Source organism: Globicephala melas, chromosome 8, assembly GCF_963455315.2.
Source record: "Globicephala melas chromosome 8, mGloMel1.2, whole genome shotgun sequence".
NCBI lineage: Eukaryota > Metazoa > Chordata > Mammalia > Artiodactyla > Delphinidae > Globicephala > Globicephala melas.
In genome coordinates this window covers 96,476,858-96,497,145 of record NC_083321.1, presented here as the reverse complement: position 1 = coordinate 96,497,145, position 20,288 = coordinate 96,476,858, and the positions used below count along the sequence as shown (strand labels likewise).

The window sequence follows — 20,288 nt, the reverse complement described above, 5'->3', positions numbered from 1 at the left end:
TCATCTGTAAAACGGGTGTAAAATTGCCAAGGTATGGAAGTGACCTAAGTGTCCATTAATGATAAATGGATAAAAAAAGATGTGAGATATATATATATATATATATATATGTATATGTATATAATGGAATACTACTCAGCCATATAAAAGAATGAAATTTTGTGATTTGCAGCAACATGGATGGACTTGGAGGGCATTATGCTAAGTGAAATAAGTCAGACAGAGAAAGACAAGTACTGTATGATATCATTTATATGCGGAATCTTAAAAATACAATGAACTAGTGAATATAACAAAAAAGAAGCAGACTCACATATATAGAGAACAAAGTAGTGGTTACCAGTGGGGAGAAGGAAAGGGGGAGGGACAATATAGGGTTAGAGGATTAAGAGGTACAAACTATTAGGTATAAAATAAACTACAAAGATATATTGTAAACACAGGGAATATAGTAAATATTTTATAATAACTATAAATGGAGTATAACCTTTAAAAATTGTGACTCACTATATTGTATACCTGTAATTTATATAATATTAGACATTATTTATTTATTTTTGCTGTGCTGGGTCTTAGTGGCGGCATGCGGATTCTTCATTGCCATATGTGGGATCTTTTAGTTGCGGCATGCAGACTTTTAGTTGCAGCATGCATTCCCCAACCAGGGAATCGAACCCCGGCCCCCTGCATTGGGAGTGTGGAGTCTTACTCACTGGACCTCCAGGGAGGTCCCCTGAAACTTAGTATGTTAATCCATGAAAATGATAATAATGATAATAGCTAATATTTAATATGTATTGCTCATTGAATATATGTCAGGCATTAAGAAGTACTTTACATATGTTAGTTCATTTAATAGTAAATCATGGAGTTGTTGCTTTCGTTATCATTATGATGATTGTTTTATTTTTATTTATTATTTATTATTTACTTATTTATATCTTTTGGCCCCATGGCATGCAGGATCTTAGTTCTTGGACCAGGGATCAAACCCATGCCCCTTGCAGTGGAAGCACGGAGTCCCAACCACTGGACCACCAGAGAAGTCCCACGATGATCGTTTTAAAGGCCCATGAAGGAAGGTGACTGTTTTCTTTCTTCTTGAAGGATCTATTATTTGTTGTGAAAGTCAGTGAGGTGCTTCTAAGACAGTGTGAGTGGTTGCAGTTCATGCAGCTAAAGAGGAAGGAAAAATGGGCTGAGAGAGGAATGATGGGAGGGGCAGTGAGTGAGTGGGGCCATTCTTGCTGCCTCGGTGCTGGGCCCTGGGTCGCAGCTCAGGCCTGAGCGGAGCAGGGCAGTGGCACCGGCTGGGGAGGTGTGGCATGGGAGGCATGCAACTTTGGGGCAATGTCTCTCAGTTTCTGTGATTTGTGAGAACACATCTCTCCCGAAGTGAAAGTGGGAGGGAGAAGGGGCTGTGAACTTTCAATCTGCAAAAACCCACAGCAGGTCAAACTGACCCAACCAAGAAGAAGCTTGAGTAGAGCCTAACGATGGTGTTAATAGTCTTGTCAGAGTGCTCCCAAAACGTTTTCATTTAGCTCTCAGACAGTTTTATTTAATTGTAAGAAAAAAAATGTAGAATGATTGTTTTCAAAAACATTAAAGAGGGCTTCCCTGGTGGCGCAGTGGTTGAGAGTCCGCCTGCCAATGCAGGGGACACGGGTTCGTGCCCCGGTCCGGGAAGATCCCACATGCTGCGGAGCGGCTAGGCCCGTGAGCCATAGCCACTGAGCCTGTGCGTCTGGAGCCTGTGCTCTGCAACGTGAGAGGCCACAACAGTGAGAGGCCCACGTACCATAAAAAAACAAAAACAAAAACAAAAACAAAACATTAAAGAAAATTGAACAGGAGAAAATTTTGGAGTCACAAGTGTATTGCAATTCCTCATAAAAGAGAAAGCCTTTTACACATGATAGGTGTCTCTAGCAGCTGCATATCCAGATGATCCCTGACACAGAAGGATCTGAGATGTAATCATTTCTTATACTAAAAGGTGGAGATGGACCATTTAAAAATAATAATGCAATTCCTGTTACCAGTTCAGGTTCCCCAGCCTGAAACGTCTTTCCATAAATTGTGACGCTCTACTGAAACTTTCAATTTGTTTTAATAACATATTTTTAACTTGTGAAATATGTAGGTAGGTGCTTTCTGAGAGCATAGTTTTTTCTTTTTAATGAAGTATAGTTGATTACAATATTGTGCTAGCCTCAGGTGTACAGCAAAGTGATTTGGTTACACCTATATATGTATATATCTATATTCTTTTAAAAATTCTATTCCATTTTAGTTTATTACAAGATATTAAATATAGTTCCCTGTGCTATACAGTAAATCCTTGTTGTTTATCTATTTTATATATAATATAATAGTGTGTATCTGTTAGAGTTTGCTTTCTATGTCTGTCAGTCTGTTTCTGTTTTGTAAATAAGTTCATTTGTACTATTTTTTAGACTCCACATATAAGTGATATCATGTAATATTTGTCTTTGTCTGGCTTACTTCACTTAGTATGATCATCTCTAGGTCCATCCATGTTGCTGCAAATGGCGTTATTTCATTCTTTTTTATGGCTCAGTAATGTTCCATTGTATATGGATATACCACATCTTTTTATCCATTCCTCTGCAGATAAACATTTAGGTTGCTTCCATGTCTTGGCTATTGTAAATAGTACCTCTATGAACTTTGGGGGGCATGTATCTTTTCAAATTAGAGTTTTCATCTTTTCCAGATATATGCCCAAGAATGGGATTGCTGGGTCATATGGTAACTCTATTTTTAGCTTTTTAAGGAACCTCCATACTGTTCTCCATAGTGGCTGCACCAATTTACATTCCCACCAACAGTCCAGGAGTGTTCCCTTTTCTCCACACCCTCTCCAACATTATTTGTAGACTTTTGGATGATGGCCTTTCTGACCAAAGTGAGGTGGTATCTCATTGCAGTTTTGATTTGCATTTCACTGAGGACATTTTTGAATGGGTTCCTGAAATACTCAGAGAGGCAGCAGGGGGAACAGGATCAGTTCTGAGAAAGTCCCCTCCCACCTCAAGCTCCTGACTCTTTTTTTTTTTTTTTTTTTTGGTGGTATGCGGGCCTCTCAGTGTTGTGGCCTCTCCCGTTGCGGAGCACAGGCTCCGGACGTGCAGGCTCAGCGGCCATGGCTCACAGGCCCAGCCGCTCCGTGGCATGTGGGATCCTCCCGGACCGGGGCACGAACCCGTGTCCCCTGCATCGGCAGGCGGACTCCCAACCACTGCGCCCCTCCTGACTCTTTTATACCTTTGGCTCCTAAAGCCACAGCCAGGATTTTCTAACCTTAGACTCTCCCACCTGTTGTTTCCTCTTCCCCATTCTCTTGGTTGTTGGCTTCTTATCCTTTAAATTCAGGATTAATTATCACCCCTCTACAGCTCTTTACTGACCAGTGTGGAGCCCCCACTATGACTCCAGCTTACAGTGGGCTGGTTGTTCCATGGCCACATCAGCTTCTTTCATTTGTTCGTTTTCTTGTCAGTGGGATCACCTATGACTCTAAGGTCCACAAGGGCAGGTGGACAGGGTCATCCTGGCGCTAGCATCTAAATATTTATTTATTTATTTATATTGGCTGCACCGTGTCTTAGTTGCAGCATGCGGGATCTTCCTTGTGCCATGTGCCTTGTGGCACGCGGGATCTTTAGTTGCGGCACGTGGGCTTGTTTAGTTGTGGCATGCAGACCTCTTAGTTGCAGCACGCATGTGGGATCTAGTTCCCCGACCAGGGATTGAACCCAGGCCCTCCTCATTGGGAGTGTGGAGTCTTACCCACTGGACCACCAGGGAAGTCCCCTGGCACTAGCGTCTAGCACAGTTACTCTCACCTAATATGAAGAAGCCCAATAAACATTGGTTGCGTGAGAGGAATGAAAGTTACTATTTCCTTTTCATTTATCACACACTCATGGAAAATGTACTAAGGCATGAGTCCTTTCTCAGCTGTGTCGTAAGATCTCTGTAGGAAATTCATGCAGCTTATTTAGCTGAGGCTGGGTGCCTTTCGACCTTGGGTTACTCGAGACCCAGAATAAGATTGTCATAATGTATTATTCAGGTTAATACAGTTTGATTTAAGGCTCATCTCCATTTGAGTAGTTGGTGACAGCTCTTCTTACTATTTAAAAGAGAAATGAAAGTGCCTTCACCTTGGGCCCCCAGTATCTACAAAAGCAATATCTTATCCAGCATGGGAACCAAAAAACTACAGTCTCTTTCCTTTCCTTACAAAACTGTGAATAGTAAAGGTCAAATCTCAGGCTCTTAATAACAGCTGGATTAAAACCCACTGTCTGCTGGATACTGTGGTAATAGTACAGCAGTACTTGCCATAATGATTCTCATTTTACTAATGATGAAAATGGGGCCCAGAGAAGTTAAATAACTTTCCCCAGGCTCCAAACTTAGCAAGTGGCAAGAGGCAGGATCCAAAGCCAGGTCTGTTCAACGCCAGAACTCATATACTCAACCCTTCTACAAATGAAGAGTCCAATTGTGAAGAGCATTGTCTGAGCCTGCACCACGAAGAACCTGGAATAAGCATCCTAGGAAACAAGAAGAGAAGGAGAGCTGCCCAGGATCCCTTCCTTGGGACACATCATCACAACACATACAAAAAATCTCTAAACGCAACAAGCAAAGGCAAGTCTGACATTTCTAAGTGATTAAGTATATGGAGGAGAGAAGAATAAGATGACGGGGTAGGCAGAGCTGATTGGAAAGCCTTTCAAGAAGATGCATGTAGTTCAGTAGATTTTAACTAGAGAGAGAGGGATGGAGGAAGGAAGCATATGAGCAGGGCTTCCCTGGTGGTCACTCCTGGCTCCTTCAACACCATTAGCTGTATGGCCTTTGGGTTCCGGCTTGAAATAGAGCCAGGAAGGATGAGAAGGATGGCCAAGATATCGCATGTCTTAGCATAGTCACTATTGGCCTAGGGATTTGAGGCACCTACAAGTTGCTTTGAGATTCTTGAGGAACCGGGGTGGTGACTTTCAGGAAATAAGTTAATCTTTGTTTCCTCTCTGCTGTTGTGAATAAACAGTGTGACAAACGGACATGGGGCTGACATCAATAGTTCCAGGCACTTTCGCTGGAGTAGGACCCATGAGAGTACGGCTTCCAGTATGGCTGCACCAAATCTGAAGTCATTATAATTTACTTCCCTGGTGGCGCAATGGTTAAGAATCTGCCTGCCAATACAGGGGACATGGGTTCGAGCCCTGGTCCGGGAAGATCCCACATGCTGTGGAGCAGCTAAGCCCATGCATCACAACTACTGAGCCTGTGCTCTAGAGCCCGCGAGCCACAACTACTGAGCCCACATGCCACAACTACTGAAGCCTGTGCGCCTAGAGCCCGTACTCTGCAACAAGAGAAGCCACCGCAGTGAGAAGCCTGTGCCCCGCAATGAAGAGTAGCCCCCGCTCTCCACAACTAGAGAAAGCCCATGCACAGCAATGAAGACCTAATGCAGCCAAAAATAAATAAATAAATAAATAAATTTAAAAAAAATAGAGAAAATTATAGGTTGAGTTCTAACAAAAGGAACATTTGTTCCTGCTGTTCAGGAGACCTCCTAATGCTCTATAGGTCCTTTCTAGAGGACAAAGCCTTCCTCCTCTCAAAAATGATACCACAAAGAAGATCTTGGCTTCATTTAGGAGGATTAACTCTTTAAAGGTTTGGAACAGTGGATTCTGCGTAATGATAAGACAAGGAAACAAAAAAATTTTGAGGCCTCCCTACAGGGTGGGTTCCCTGTGGATAAAAGTATGATTCATTTATTCTAATTTCTTCAAACTTCATTGACTCTGTTTGTGTTTATTCTTCTTGGACCATGCTGTGCTATTTAGTATGCATTTAAAGTGCATTTTAGTGGCTATTTAAGGAGGCATGGGGGCTTCCCCGGTGGTGCAGTGGTTAAGAATCCTCCTGCCAATGCAGGGGACAATGGGTTCAAGCCCTGGTCTAGGAAGATCCCACATGCCGCAAGGTAACTAAGCCCGTGCACCACAACTACTGAGCCCGTGTGCCACAAGTACTGAAGCCTGTGCGCCTAGAGCCCGTGCTCCTCAACAAGAGAAGCCACTGCAATGAGAAGCCCGCGCACCACAACGAAGAGTAGCCCCTGCTCGCCGCAACAAGAGAAAAGCTCAGGCACAGCAACGAAGACCCAACACAGCCAAAAATTAAATAAATAAAAATAAATATTAAAAAAATTTATAAAGGAGGCACTTGCTTATCGCCAGCATTTTATACGTGTATCTAATTAAGTTCAGGTTCTTGTGTTAATTATCATCCAGTTCTATAAAATTTATCAAGCTATCTGATTTTAATGCAATCCTACTGCAATCCTAGTGATTATATATTTGTTCAACTGATCAAAAAGAACACATTAAATACAGACATGTCAGGTGAATTGCTTGAATTCATCTAACCATTAGGTTTGATCATAAAATGTTTATTAGAGTGAGATATACAATTTTAGCTGGACTTCATATTTTTAGGGCCCCCACCATCAACTGTTATAAGCAGAATTTCACAATGTTTGTTAGTTTCAAATTCTGTCTTGACTGTGAATTACGTATGTCTAAATTTGTTTTTAAAAATACAATACTAAATAAATAATACTAAGTTTCTTTTTTAAGAACTCTCTCTCTCTCTCAACATCAAGAATACTTTTTAAAAATGTCCTCTTCAGCTAGGATTTTAAACTTTCACAACGGGTATGTCAGAAAAGGTACTCATTCCTTTTTTCCCTCACAGAGCAGATGAGTCATCAGGCCTGAACACTCAAATTCTTGCCACGAAACCCACAAACGTCCCAGGGTCCATGTCCATTCTGTTCCCCTTCCCTCCTGTGACAGCAGAGGATCCTTCCTCCTCCCATCCTCAGCTACTGCCTTACTCGTCCCCTGAATCTCAGCCTCTCTAGCCTTCTCAGTAACCTCCATCTGGTCAATCTGTAGCTTCCTTTGGTACTTAAATATCCTCCAAATTACTCATATTTATAAAACACCCCCCACCTGACCCAATCCCCTACCATCCATTACTGGTTCTATTTTATCCCCAGATTTGGAGCTTTACTTCGTAAAGTGCATGTCCTCACCAACCTTTCGTTTTGTACCCACTGTAGTCGAGCTCCCACCCCCACCATCCTCCAGAGACTGGCGCAACGAGCTTACCTACGACCTCCCTGTTCTAGATGCTCCTCGGACCTTACTTTGCTTGTCTGCCGGGCAGTATTGTCACCACCGACTGTTCCCTCTGTTTTTTATTTGAGTTTTATTTTTTAGTCTTTTTTTAACATCTTTATTACAGTATAATTGCTTTACAATGGTGTGTCAGTTTCTGCTTTATAACAAAGTGAATCAGTTATACATATACATATGTCCCCATATCTCCTCCCTCTTGCGTCTCCCTCCCACCCTCCCTATCCCACCCCTCTAGGTGGTCACAAAGCACCGAGCTGATCTCCCTGTGCTATGTGGCTGCTTCCCACTAGCTATTTATTTTATGTTTGGTAGTGTATATATGTCCATGCCACTCTCTTACTTTGTCCCAGCTTACCCTTCCCCCTCCCCGTATCCTCAAGTCCATTCTCTAGTAGGTCTGTGTCTTTATTCCCACCTTGCCCTTAGGTTCTTCTGATGATTTTCTTTCTTTTCTTTTTTTTTTTTTAGATTCCATATATATGTGTGTGTTAGCATACGGTATTAGACATTTCTCCAAAGAAGATATACAGATTGCCAACAAACACATGAAAGAATGCTCAACATCATTAATCATTAGAGAAATGCAAATCAGAACTACAATGAGATATCATCTCACACCAGTCAGAATGGCCATCATCAAAAAAAATCTACAAACAATAAATGCTGGAGAGGGTGTGGAGAAAAGGGAACCCTCTTGCACTGTTGGTGGAAATGTAAATTGATACAGCCACTATGGAGAACTGTATGGAGGTTCCTTAAAAAACTACAAATAGAGCTACCATACGACCCAGCAATCCCACTACTGGGCACATGCCCTGAGAAAACTATAATTCAAAAAGAGTCATGTACCACAATGTTCATTGCAGCTCTATTTACAATAGCCAGGACATGGAAGCAACCTAAGTGTCCATCGACAGATGAATGGATAAAGAAGATGTGGCACATATATACAATGGAATATTGCTCAGCCATAAAAAGAAATGAAATTGAGTTATTTGTAGTGAGGTGGATGGACCTAGAGAATGTCATACAGAGTGAAGTAAGTCAGAATGTCCTCTCCTTTGTGAAGCAGTCTCTTACCTTGGCTCCTACAAAGCAACATTCTCCTGGATAACCTCAAGTCTCTGGCTCCTTCCAAGTTCCTTTATTGGTTGCTCCCCTCCCCCTCCTCCCCTCCCCCTCCTTCTCCTCCTCCTCCCCCTCTTTCTCCTCTTTCTCCTCCTCCGCCCCCTGCTCCCACTCCCATTCTTGCTTCTGCTTCTGCTTCTTCTTCTGCTTGTCCTTCAAATATCCTTTAGGATCCCGTCCTTGGCCCTTTTCTCACTCAGCACCCACTCTCTGGGCCATCTCTCTCATGGCTTTTGTTAACATCTATATGCTGTTTTCAAATCTATATCCCTCTGTCATCCTTTCATTCACACAGCAGGCAGCATATTTGTCATACACAGATCTTAACCTATCACTTCACTGAATACACTCATCAATGTGTTCCATTGCTTTTAGGATAAAATCAAAACTCTTTGCTGGTCAGAAAAGACCCCAGGATTTGGTCTTACCTTATACTCCAGCCTCAGTCTCTTTCCAGTGTCCTCCTGGAATTCTACATTCTGGCTGTGCTAGGCCACATTCACAGTTTCTAATGGTCCATGCTCTTTCAACTCTCAACCTTCCTCCATCCGGTTCTTTCTACTTGGAGCCCTCTGATGGCCCACCCACCTGTCACCTTCAGGTCTCTGGTTAGGTGCGGCATCCTTTTGGGAAAGCTGTCCTCACCTCCAGGCTAGGTTAGGTCCTGCTGACTTCTGTTCTTTCCTGTAAAAATATTCACTATATCTTTATGACGTTCATGTTTAATTGTTCACTGCTATATCCCACCTCCTAGCCCAATGCCCAATATACATTAGGTGCTCACAACTAGTTGAATGAACAAATTTACCTAAATGATAATAGCATTATCTGAACATATTTGAGAATTTTCACATCCCTTCAGGAAGATGGGCCTTGTGTTCTCCCATCTGCAAATCAACTGTGCTCCTAAACCCATCTGTTCATGTAAAACAACTAAGCACTTGTATAAAACTGGGGAGGAAAAGGTGGGAACACCAAAGGCAGCTGTGCTACTCTCTTGCTGTAGAAGACTTGGTGAGAGCTTAATTGAGAAGGTGTCTAACATGTGATTTAAGTAACTCCTGGCTTTCTTTCCCTTTAGTCTTGCTGGGTGGTTTGCACATATTCTCTGTAACCTACTTGGAGTATTATGATTAATAGCTGATCATGAAAACATTGTCCCTTAAATATTTAAAAAATATTTAAGATACCCTTAAATGTGGCTGTATTAACTCTTAGACCTAGATTTTTTCAAAAGAGGGGGAAACCCTGTGATTTCTAATGGAGAAACAGGATTAGATATGCAGACATTAACTTCATAGAAACACTTCTAGGACCACAGTAGTTTCACAGAGTTGAAAAAAAATCTTTTCATATACCTGCTTCTGGGTGAGTGACAAGTGATGGGATGGGGTCTTCCTGGAGCCCTGTGGGGATGTTGCCTCTGTCCAGATCTTGCCCTACTGATTTTTAGATTTTACCATTTTGTAAATATATTAGCCTGAATTTTTCCCTTTCTATAGCAGGACCCGAAATACTGGGAAATCTCAATCTAAGATAAACAAAATGTTTCATGAGAATCCAGAGATGACATTTAGTAAACCATCAGAATGGAGAGAGCCGCCCTGATCTCCAGCAGCACCAAGAAGGGTACGTAGTCCCACTGGGAAGGGACGTGTGCACAGGCACACGCTGGATTTTAATTGGAGGTTGTTTTTTGGTGTATTTTGCTGTTGATCCTAAAATACATGTCTGGGAATGGAACAGTGGAGCTTTAAATGCAGTTAAATGGAACATAGCAGGGAGAGTGCATCATCACCTGGCTGGTTGAGCAGCAAGAGTTTCTAAAGACATGAGAGGGAGTAGATGACCTTTCAAGAGCCCTCTTGTCCAAAGATTTTATGATTCCATGCACGTCCTCTGTCTAGACACGAAGGGTGGGTGCTCCTGCCTGCTTTTCCTGCTATAACGTGGGGAGAAGTATAACTGCTCCACCTACAGTCAGATCCCAGAAACTGTTCAGCCTCAGCCAGAAAAAACAACAGAACAAAATAGGGGAGAAAAAACCTACTGGAAAGAACATAACTGCAGAGTCTATGACAAAGAAAATTCTCCCCAAATTATATTTACATTTAGTTCAGCCTTTAAAAGCAACTGTAACTTTCATATCTGTGTTTTTCACAGTTATCAACATTCATTCATATATTTAATGTCTATTATGTAAGACCATTTCATGAGAAAAGGAAGAGACTGAAGGTTTGACCCTTCCTTTGACAAGTGAGGAACACAGACCTGGACAGGTGAGTTAGCTGACCGTGGTTATTCAGTGACCCAAGCCAAGACCAAGGTGTTTGACTACCGATAAGACAGAGGTGTGAAGATTTCTCTACTTCTGAGACTGATCCAACACTGCAGAGCTGTCATCAAACATTATACCTCAAATTCGTCCTCCTTTCGCTCACAGGCCCTGGTCCTCACTCCTCTGTATCACAGACAACCTGGATGCACCTTGTCCCTCTTCTGGCCTCCTCACTTCCTTACCTCTGCCCTTATAAACTTCTTCCCAGTTCTATAAACTTGCCAGTTCTTACCAGGCTCAGGTCACACTAAAGACCTGCCCTGAAGGCTCTTCTCCAGACACCACATGGCTCTGCTCGCTCTCTCTCTACATCCAGGTCTCTGCTCAAATGTCATCTCCTCAGAGAGGGCTTCCTCGACCACCTTCTCTAAAACAACACCCCATGAGTTCTTCATTCACTATTTTTATTAAAAAAACATCAATCAAATATCTTCTGAAACTTTATTTTGAAGTGTAATGCATATACTGAACCATGCAGGAACCACAAAGCACTCCTCAACCTTCTGGAACTCCAGTGCCTGCAACCAGACTGTCCCCGACATGGGGTCTTCCCTCCTTGACCCTACCTGACCTGCAGGACTTAATTGCTGAGAAACAGGAGGAGGAAGAGAGAAAACATTTCCTTAACCCTTTGATTCACGTATGGTCAGAACCCAGGGAACTGGTCTGTCTTGTTTCCAGTGGAAGGTACAACTCTGAGTGAGAAAAAAAGGAGCCGCTCTATCCTTGATGTGGGGACCATCTCTGATTCCTCTTTACTTCCCCTTTTGACTCCCTCAAGGCACTCAGCAAATGTCAGCTAATGAATAAATGAGAAATGTGTTGTTGGCTAAAAAGACAGTATTTAAGATTCTGCAGATTAAATATTTGTACCTAGTGCATAGTATGGTACCTAGTAGGGGTTCATTAATTACTGAAGACAATGACATTTCAACCATTTTATTAATTCATTCAGCAAAGTATGTATCAAACCTCAACCATGTCTTGGGCAATCTGTAAGAACACATGGTTTAATAAAAGGCTGATTCACACGTGATCTCTACTTTGTAAGAATCTGAGTGGGGTCTAGAATAAGTAGGATACATATAACAATGACAGATAATTGAAAGCAGCAAGTGCTGATAGGACTGCCCGTCAAGGGTTTTGAGTTTGAAGAAGTTAGAGCAAAGCAAGGAAGCTCTTTTCCCCTTAAACTGGTTTCCTTGGATATCCTTTTTCATGCTTATCCCGGCAACCTCATGGCCTCGAACTTTCCTTCTTAATGGGTTAATGCCAAATCTCTTTGTTCTGATTTGTCTCTTGGTTTCCATCCTCCTCTCAGACATCATCTCTATTGAGATTCTGCCTGCACTGCAAACTCCATATATCAAAAACAGAAGTCATAATTCTCTGCCAATCTAACCTTGCCTTCTTGAAGATGGGAGGAAAAAAAAAAAAACATGATACAGGGCAATGAGTTGGGAATTCATAGCATTCAGAGACAGGGAGGCATGGACAGAGACAGCAAAGATGACGACTCAATAAAAGTCTTTGGGGGGCTTCCCTGGTTGCACAGTGGTTAAGAATCTGCCTGCCAATGCAGGGGACATGGGTTAGAGCCCTGGTCTGGGAAGATCCCACATGCCACGGAGCAACTAAGCCAATGTGCCACAACTCCTGAGCCCACATGCCACAACTACTGAAGCCCATGCGCCTAGAACCCATGCTCTGAAACAAGAGAAGCCACCATGATGAGAAGTCTGCGCACCACAACGAAGAGTAGCCCCAGATCGCCGCAACTAGAGAAAGCTCGCGCACGGCAACAAAGACCCAACGCAGCCAAAAATTAAATAAATAAATAAATATTTTAAAAAGTCCTTGGGTTTTTTAGAAACATATTTAGTGGAGTATAATTGCTTCACAATGTTAGTTTCTGCTGTATAACAAAGTGAATCAGCTATATGTATACATATATCCCCATATCCCCTTCCTCTTGAGCCTCCCTCCCACCCTCCCTATCCCACGCCTCTAGGTGGTCACAAAGCACTGAGCTGACCTACCTGTGCTATGCAGCTACTTCCCACTAGCTATCTATTTTACATTTGGTAGTGTATATATGTCAATGCTACTCTCTCACTTCGTCCCAGCTTACCCTTCTCACTCCCCCTGTCCTCAAGTCCATTCTCTACATCTGTGTCTTTATTCTTGTCCTGCCCTTAGGTTCATCAGGACCATTTTTTTTTTTAGATTCCATATATATGTGTTAGCACACGGTATTTGTTTTTCTCTTTCGGACTTACTTCACTCTGTAAGACAGGGTCTAGGTCCATCCACCTTACTACAAATAACTCAGTTTCCTTTCTTTTTATGGCTGAGTAATATTTCATTGTATATATGTGCCCCATCTTCTTTATCCATTTATCTGTTGATGGACACTTAGGTTGCTTCCATGTCCTGGCTATTGTAAATAGAGCTGCAATGAACATTGTGGTACATGTCTCTTTTTGAATTATGGTTTTCTCTGGGTATATGACCAGTAGTGGTATTGCTGGGTCATATGGTAGTTCTTTTCTTAGTTTTTTATGGAACCTCCATACCATTCTCCATAGTGACTGTACCAATTTACATTCCCACCAACAGTCCAGGAGGGTTACATTTTCTCCACACCCTCTCCAGCATTTATTGCTTGTAGATTTTTTGATGATGGCCATTCTGACCAGTGTGAGGTGATATCTCATTGTGGTTATGATTTGCATTTCTCTAATGATTAGTGATGTTGAGCATCCTTTCACGTGTTTGTTGGCAATCTGTATATTTTCTTTGAAGAAATGTCTATTTAGGACTTTGGCCCATTTTTGGACTGGGTTGTTTGTTTTTCTGATATTGAGCTGCACGAGCTGCTTATAAATTTTGGAGATTAATCCTTTGTCAGTTTCTTCATTTGCAAATATTTTCTCCCAATCTGAGGGTTGTCTTTTCGTCTTGTTTATGGTTTCCTTTGTTGTGCAAAATCTTTTAAGTTTCATTAGGTCCCATTTATTTTTGTTTTTATTTCCATTTCTCTAGGAGGTGGGTCAAAAAGGATCTTGCTGTGATTTATGTCATAGACTGTTCTGCCTATGTTTTCCTCTAAGAGTTTTATAATGTCTGGCCTTACATTTAGGTCTTTAATCCATTTTGAGTTTATTTCTGTGTATGGTGTTAGGGAGTATTCTAATTCATTCTTTTACATGTAGCTCTCCAGTTTTCCCAGCACCACTTATTGAAGGGGCTGTCTTGTCTCCATTGTATATTCTTGCCTACTTTATCAAAGATAAGGTGACCATATGTGCATGGGTTTATCTCTGGGCCTTCTATCCTGTTCCATTGATCTATATTTCTGTTTTTGTGCCAGTACCATACTGTCTTGATTACTGTAGCTTTGTAGTATAGTCTGAAGTCAGGGAGCCTGATTCCTCCAGCTCTGCTTTCTTTCTCAAGATTGCTTTGGCTATTCAGGGTCTTCTGTGTTTCCATACAAATTGTGACATTTTTTGTTCTAGTTCTGTGAAAAATGCCAGTGGTAGTTTGATAGGGATTGCACTGAATCTGTAGATTGCTTTGGGCAGTATAGTCATTTTCACAATGTTGATTCTTCCAATCCAAGAACATAGTATATCTCTCCATCTGTTTGTATCATCTTTAATTTCTTTCATCAATGTCTTATAGTTTTCTGCATATAGGTCTTTTGTCTCCTTAAGTAGGTTTATTCCTAGATATTTTATTCTTTTTGTTGCAATGGTACATGGGAGCGTTTCCTTAATTTCTCTTTGAGATTTTTCATCATTAGTGTATAGGAAAGCAAGAGATTTCTGTGCATAAATTTTGTATACTGTTACTTTTCCACATGCATTGAGTAGCTCAAGTAGTTTTCTGGTAGCATCTTTAGAATTCTCTATGTATAGTATCATGTCATCTGCAAACAGTGACAGTTTTACTTCTTTTCTTATTTGGATTCCTTTTATTTCTTTTTCTTCTCTGATTGCTGTGGCTAAAACTTCCAGTGGTGAGAGTGGGCAACCTTGTCTTGTACCTGATCTTAGAGGAAATGCTTTCAGTTTTTCAGCTTTGAGAATGATGCTTGCTGTTGGTTTGTCTTATATGGCTTTTATTACGTTGAGGTAGGTTTCCTCTATGCCTACTTTCTGGAGAGTTTTTTTTTTTTTTTTTATCATAAATGGGTGTTGAATTTTGTCAAAAGCTTTTTCTGCATCTATTGAGATTATCATCAGTTTTTATCCTTCAATTTGTTAAAATGGTGTAGCACATTGATTGATATGCATATATTGAAGAATCCTTGCATTCCTGGGATAAACCCCACTTGATAATGGTGTACAATCCTCTTAATGTGCTATTGGATTCTGTTTGCAAGTATTTTGTTGAGGATTTTTGCATCTATGTTCATCAGTGATATTGGCCTGTAGTTTTCTTTTTTTGTGACCTCTTTGTCTGGTTTTGGTATCAGGGTGATGGTGGCCTTGTAGAATGAGTTTGGGAATGCTCCTCCCTCTGCTACATTTTGGAAGAGTTTGAGAAGGATAGGTGTTAGCTCTTCTCTAAATGTTTGATAGAATTTGCCTGTGAATCCATCTGGTCCTGGGCTTTTGTTTATTGGAAGATTTTTAATCACAGTTTCAATTTCAATGCTTGTGATTGGTCTGTTCATTTTTCTATTTTTTCCTGGTTCAGCCTTGGAAGGTTGTGCTTTTCTAAGAATTTGTCCATTTGTTCCTGGTTGTCCATTTTATTGGCATATAGTTGCTTGTAGTAATCTCTCATGAACCTTTGTATTTTTGCAGTGTCGGTTGTTACTTCTTTTCCATTTCTAATTCTGTTGATTTGAGTCTTCTCCCTTTTTTTCTTGATGAGTCTGGCTAATGGTTTATCAATTGTGTTTATCTTCTCAAAGAACCACCTTTTAGTTTTATGGATCTTTGCTGTTGTTTCCTTCATTTCTTTTTCATTTATTTCTGATCTGATCTTTATGATTTCTTTCCTTCTGCTTTGTTTTTTTTTTTGTTTTTGTTCTTCTTTCTCTAATTGCTTTAGATATAAAGTTAGACCGTTTATTTGAGATTTTTCTTGTTTCTTAAGGTAGGGTTTTATTGCTATAAATTCCCTCTTAGATCTGCTTTTGCTGTCTCTATAGGTTTCCGGTCATCATGTTTTCATTGTCATTTGTTTCTAGGTATTTTTTAATTTCCTCTTTGATTTCTTCCGTGATCTCTTGGTTATTTAGTAGCGTATTGTTTCACCTCCATGTGTTTGTATTTTTTAGTTTTTTTCCTGTAATTGATATCTAGTCTCATAGCCTTGAGGTCAGAAAAGATACTTGATATGATTTCAATTTTCTTAAATTTACTGAGGCTTGATTTGTGACCCAAGATATAATCTATCCTGGAGCATGTTCCCTGAGCACTTGAGAAGGAAGCATTTTCTGCTGTTTTGGGATGGAATGTCCTATAAATATCAATTAAGTCCATCTTATCTAATGTGTCATTTAAAGCTTTGTTTCCTTATTTATTTTCATTTTGGATGATTTGTCCATTGGTGAAAGGGGTGTGTTAAAGTCCCCTACTATGATTGTGTTACTGCTGATTGCCCCTTTTATGGCTGTTAGCATTTGCCTCATACATTGAGGTGCTCCTATACTGCATGCATAAATATTTACAATTGTTATATCTTCTTCTTGCATTGATCCCTTGATCATTATGTAGTGTCCTTGTCTCTTGTAATAGTCTTTATTTTAAAGTCTGTTTTGTCTGATATGAGAATTGCTACTCCAGCTTTCTTTTGATTTCCATTTGCATGGAATATCTTTTTCCATCCCCTCACTTTGTCTGTATGCATCCCTAGGTCTGAAGTGGGTCTCTTGTAGGCAGCATATATATGGGTCTTGTTTTTGTATCTATTCAGCCAGTCTATGTCTTTTGATTGGAGCATTTAATCCATTTACATTTAGGAGAGTTATCGATATGTATGTTCCTATTACCATTTTCTTAATTGTTTTGTGTTCGTTATTGTAGGTCTCTTCCTTCTCTTGTGTTTCCTGCCTAGAGAAGTTCCTTTAGCATTTGTTGTAAAGCTGGTTTGGTGGTGCTGAATTCTCTTAGCTTTTGCTTGTCTGTAAAGGTTTTAATTTCTCCGTCAAATCTGAATGAGATCCTTGCTGGGTAGAGTAGTCTTGGTTGTAGGTTTTTCCTTTTCATCACTTTAAATATGTCCTGCCACTCCCTTCTGGCTTGCAGAGTGTCTGCTGAAAGATCAGCTGTTAACCTTATGGGGATTCCCTTGTATGTTATTTGTTGCTTTCCCCTTGCTGCTTTTAATATATTTTCTTTGTATTTAATTTTTGATAGTTTGATATGTGTCTTGGCATGTTTCTCCTTGGATTTATGCTGTATGGAACTGTCTGTGCTTCCTGGACTTGATTGACTATTTCCTTTCCCATGTCAAGGAAGTTTTCAACTATAGTCTCTTCAAATATTTTCTCAGGCACTTTCTTTTTTTCTTCTTCTCTGGGACCCCTATAATTTGAATGTTGGTGCGTTTAATGTCCCAGAGGTCTCTGAGACTGTCCTCAATTCTTTTCTTTCTTTTTTCTTTATTCTGCTGTGCAGCAGTTATTTCCACTATTATATCTTTCAGGTCATTTATCCGTTCTCCTGCCTCAGTTATTCTGCTATTGGTTCCTTCTAGAAAATTTTTCATTTCAATTATTGTGTTGTTCATCATTGTTTGTTTGCTCTTTAGTTCTTCTAGGTCTTTGTTAAACGTTTCTTGTATTTTCTGTATTCTATCTCCAAGATTTTGGATTATCTTTACTAACATTATTCTGAATTCTTTTTCAGGTAGACTGCCTATTACCTCTTCATTTGTTTGGTCTGGTGGGTTTTTACCTTGCTCATTCATCTACTGCATATTTCTCTGTCTTCTCATTTTGTTTACCTCACTGTGTTTGGGGTCTCCTTTTCGCAGGCTGCAAGTTTGTAGCTCCCATTGTTTTTGTTGTATGCCCCCAGTGGTTGAGGTTGGTTCAGTGGCTTGTGTAGGCTTCCTGGTGGAGGGTACTGGTGCTTGTGTTCTGCTGGGTGGGACTGGATCTTGTCTTTCTGGTTGGCAGGGCCATGTCTGGTGGTGTGTTTGTGAACTTAGTATGATTTTAGGCAGCCTCTCTGCTAATGGGTGTGGTGGTGTTCCTGTCTTGCTAGCTGTTTGGCATGGGGCATCCAGCACTGGAGCCTGCTGGCCGTCCGGTGGAGCTGAGTTTTAGTTTTGAGATGGAGATCTCTGGGAGAGCTCTTGTTGATTGATATTACATGGGGCTGGTGGGTTTCTGGTGGTCCAATGTCCTGGACTCGGCTCTCCCACCTTGGAAGCTCAGGCCTGACACGAGGCCAGAGCACCAAGACCCTGTCAGCCATACAGCTAAGAAGAAAAGGAAGAAAAATAATAATAAAATAAAGTAAATAAAATAAAAAAATTTTAAATTAAAGAAAAAAAAAAGAGAGCAGCCAAACCGATAAACAAATCCACCAATGCTAACAAGCATTAAAAACTAAGATAAACATAAAAATCAGAAACAAATTAGTTGCAGACAGCAAACCCCAAGTCTACAGTTGCTCCCCAAATCCACTGCCTCAAATTTGGGAACATTCGTTGTCTATTCAGGTATTCCACAGATGCAGGTTTTATCTAGTTGATTGTGGGGATGTAATCCGCTGCTCCTAAGGCTGCTGGGAGAAATTTCTCTTTCTCTTCTTTGTTCACACAGCTCCTGGGGTTTAGCTTTTGTTTTGGCCCCACCTCTGCGTGTAGGTCACCCTCAGGCATCTGTTTCCCGTCCAGACAGGAGGGGGTTAAAGCAGTGGCTGATCGGGGGGCTCTTGCTCTCTCAGGCCAGAGAGAGGGAGGGGTACGGTAGTCATAATTGGAATGCAGCGCAAGCCTGCAGTGTCAGAGGCCAGCCTGACTGTGCAACAGCCTGAAGCGCGCCGTGTATTCTCCTGGGGAGTTGTCCCTGGATCCTGGGACCCTGGCAGTGGCATGCTTCACAGGCTCCTGGGGTGGGCGTGTGCGTGTGCGTGTGTGTGTGTGTGTGTGTGTGTGTGTAGTGACCTGTACTTGCACACAGGATTCTTGGTAGCAGCAGCGTTAGTGGTTCATGCCTGTCTCTGGGGTCTGTGCTGATAGCCATGGCTCATACCCCTCTCTGGCGCTTGCTTAGGTGGTGCTCTGCCTTCTGTGGGCACACAGTGCAGGAACCCCCTCTCCTCATGCACCCCGAAACGATGGTCTCTTGCCACTTCAGCAGGTCCAGACGTTTTCCCAGACTCCCTCCCGGGTAGCTGTGGTACACTACCCCTCTTCAGGCTGTCTTCACACAGCCAACCCCCGTCCTCTCCCTGGGATCTGACCTCCAAAGCCTGAGCCTCAGCTCCCAGCCCCCACCTGCCCCGGTGGGTGAGCAGACAAGCCTCTCGGGCTGGTGAGTGCTGGTCGGCACTGATCCTCTGTGCAGGCATCTCTCCGCTTTGCCCCTGCAGCCCTGCTGCTGCACTCTCCTCTGTGGCTCTGAAGCTTCCCCCCTTCACCTCCCCCCATCTCCGCCAGTGAAGGGGCTTCATAGTGTGTGGAAACTTTTCCTCCTTCACAGCTCCCTCCCAGAGGTGCAGGTCCCATCCCTATTCTTTTGTCTGTTTTTTTTTCTTTTGCCCTACCCAGGTACATGGGGATTTTCTTGCCTTTTGGGAAGTCTGAGGTCTTCTGCCAGCGTTCAGCAGGTGTTCTGTAGGAGTTGTTCCACATGTAGATGTAGTTTTGATGTATTTGTGGGGAGGAAGATGATCTCCACGTCTTACTCCTTTGCCATCTTGAAGGTCCCCCCAAGCCTTTGGGTTTTTCAAATGTTCTCTGTACTGCCTCCATCCATTTCCCAATTCCTACCATAACAGTGGAAAATGTAATCTTGATTTTGTCTTTCTATAACTATAGAAGGTCTGAATGTTGAGGGGGAAAGTTTTTCACTTGATATTCCTGTGGGAAGGAATTTAGGTCCTCACTTCCATAAATATTGTGAATTCCTCTAATGGAGAACAGGACGATGTGGTGGTACCAAAAAAATGGTCATACTACTTAACATAATACTGCTTAATAAGAATAGAACTTAAAAAAGGAGGGAGGACAGAGACTAGTTTGATTACTACTAAGACCTTTGAGGAAGCTTCCCTCACCCCATAAATTATATCCTTTCTTTTCTTTAGCTACACAGTATTAAGAATCTAAGGAAACTTTAACACTCATAATTGAAGTTATGGAACTAAGAGCACTAAGACGTCCAGTGCATGGATAACTTGAAATACTTTTGAGCTCATTCATCCCTTCAATACCTTTACTGGGACCCTCAAAAAGAGGGAAATAAATTATACGGTAATGGGAAAATGGCTAGCTGGTCAAGCAATTGGTTACCCTGTCCTCCCAGGGACATAGTTGGACACATTTCCCAGAATCTCTTCCAGTTAGACAGGCCATACAACTAAGTT

The 20,288-nt window shown here is 41.6% G+C and overlaps 1 long non-coding RNA gene across 3 annotated transcripts; it reads left to right on the top strand.

Moving 5' to 3' along the window:
• The first annotated feature begins 407 nt into the window (after positions 1 to 407).
• On the top strand, positions 408 to 12,255 carry LOC132597774 (uncharacterized). 3 transcript variants are annotated; one of them, XR_009565058.1, is made up of 4 exons: positions 408 to 1,082; positions 7,731 to 8,301; positions 9,896 to 10,019; positions 10,554 to 12,255. It is a non-coding gene; the product is annotated as an uncharacterized lncRNA (long non-coding RNA). The 3 variants fall into 3 exon arrangements; XR_009565057.1 differs by having other exon boundaries at positions 9,893 to 10,019; XR_009565059.1 differs by lacking the exon at positions 7,731 to 8,301.
• Positions 12,256 to 20,288: the final 8,033 nt, after the last annotated feature.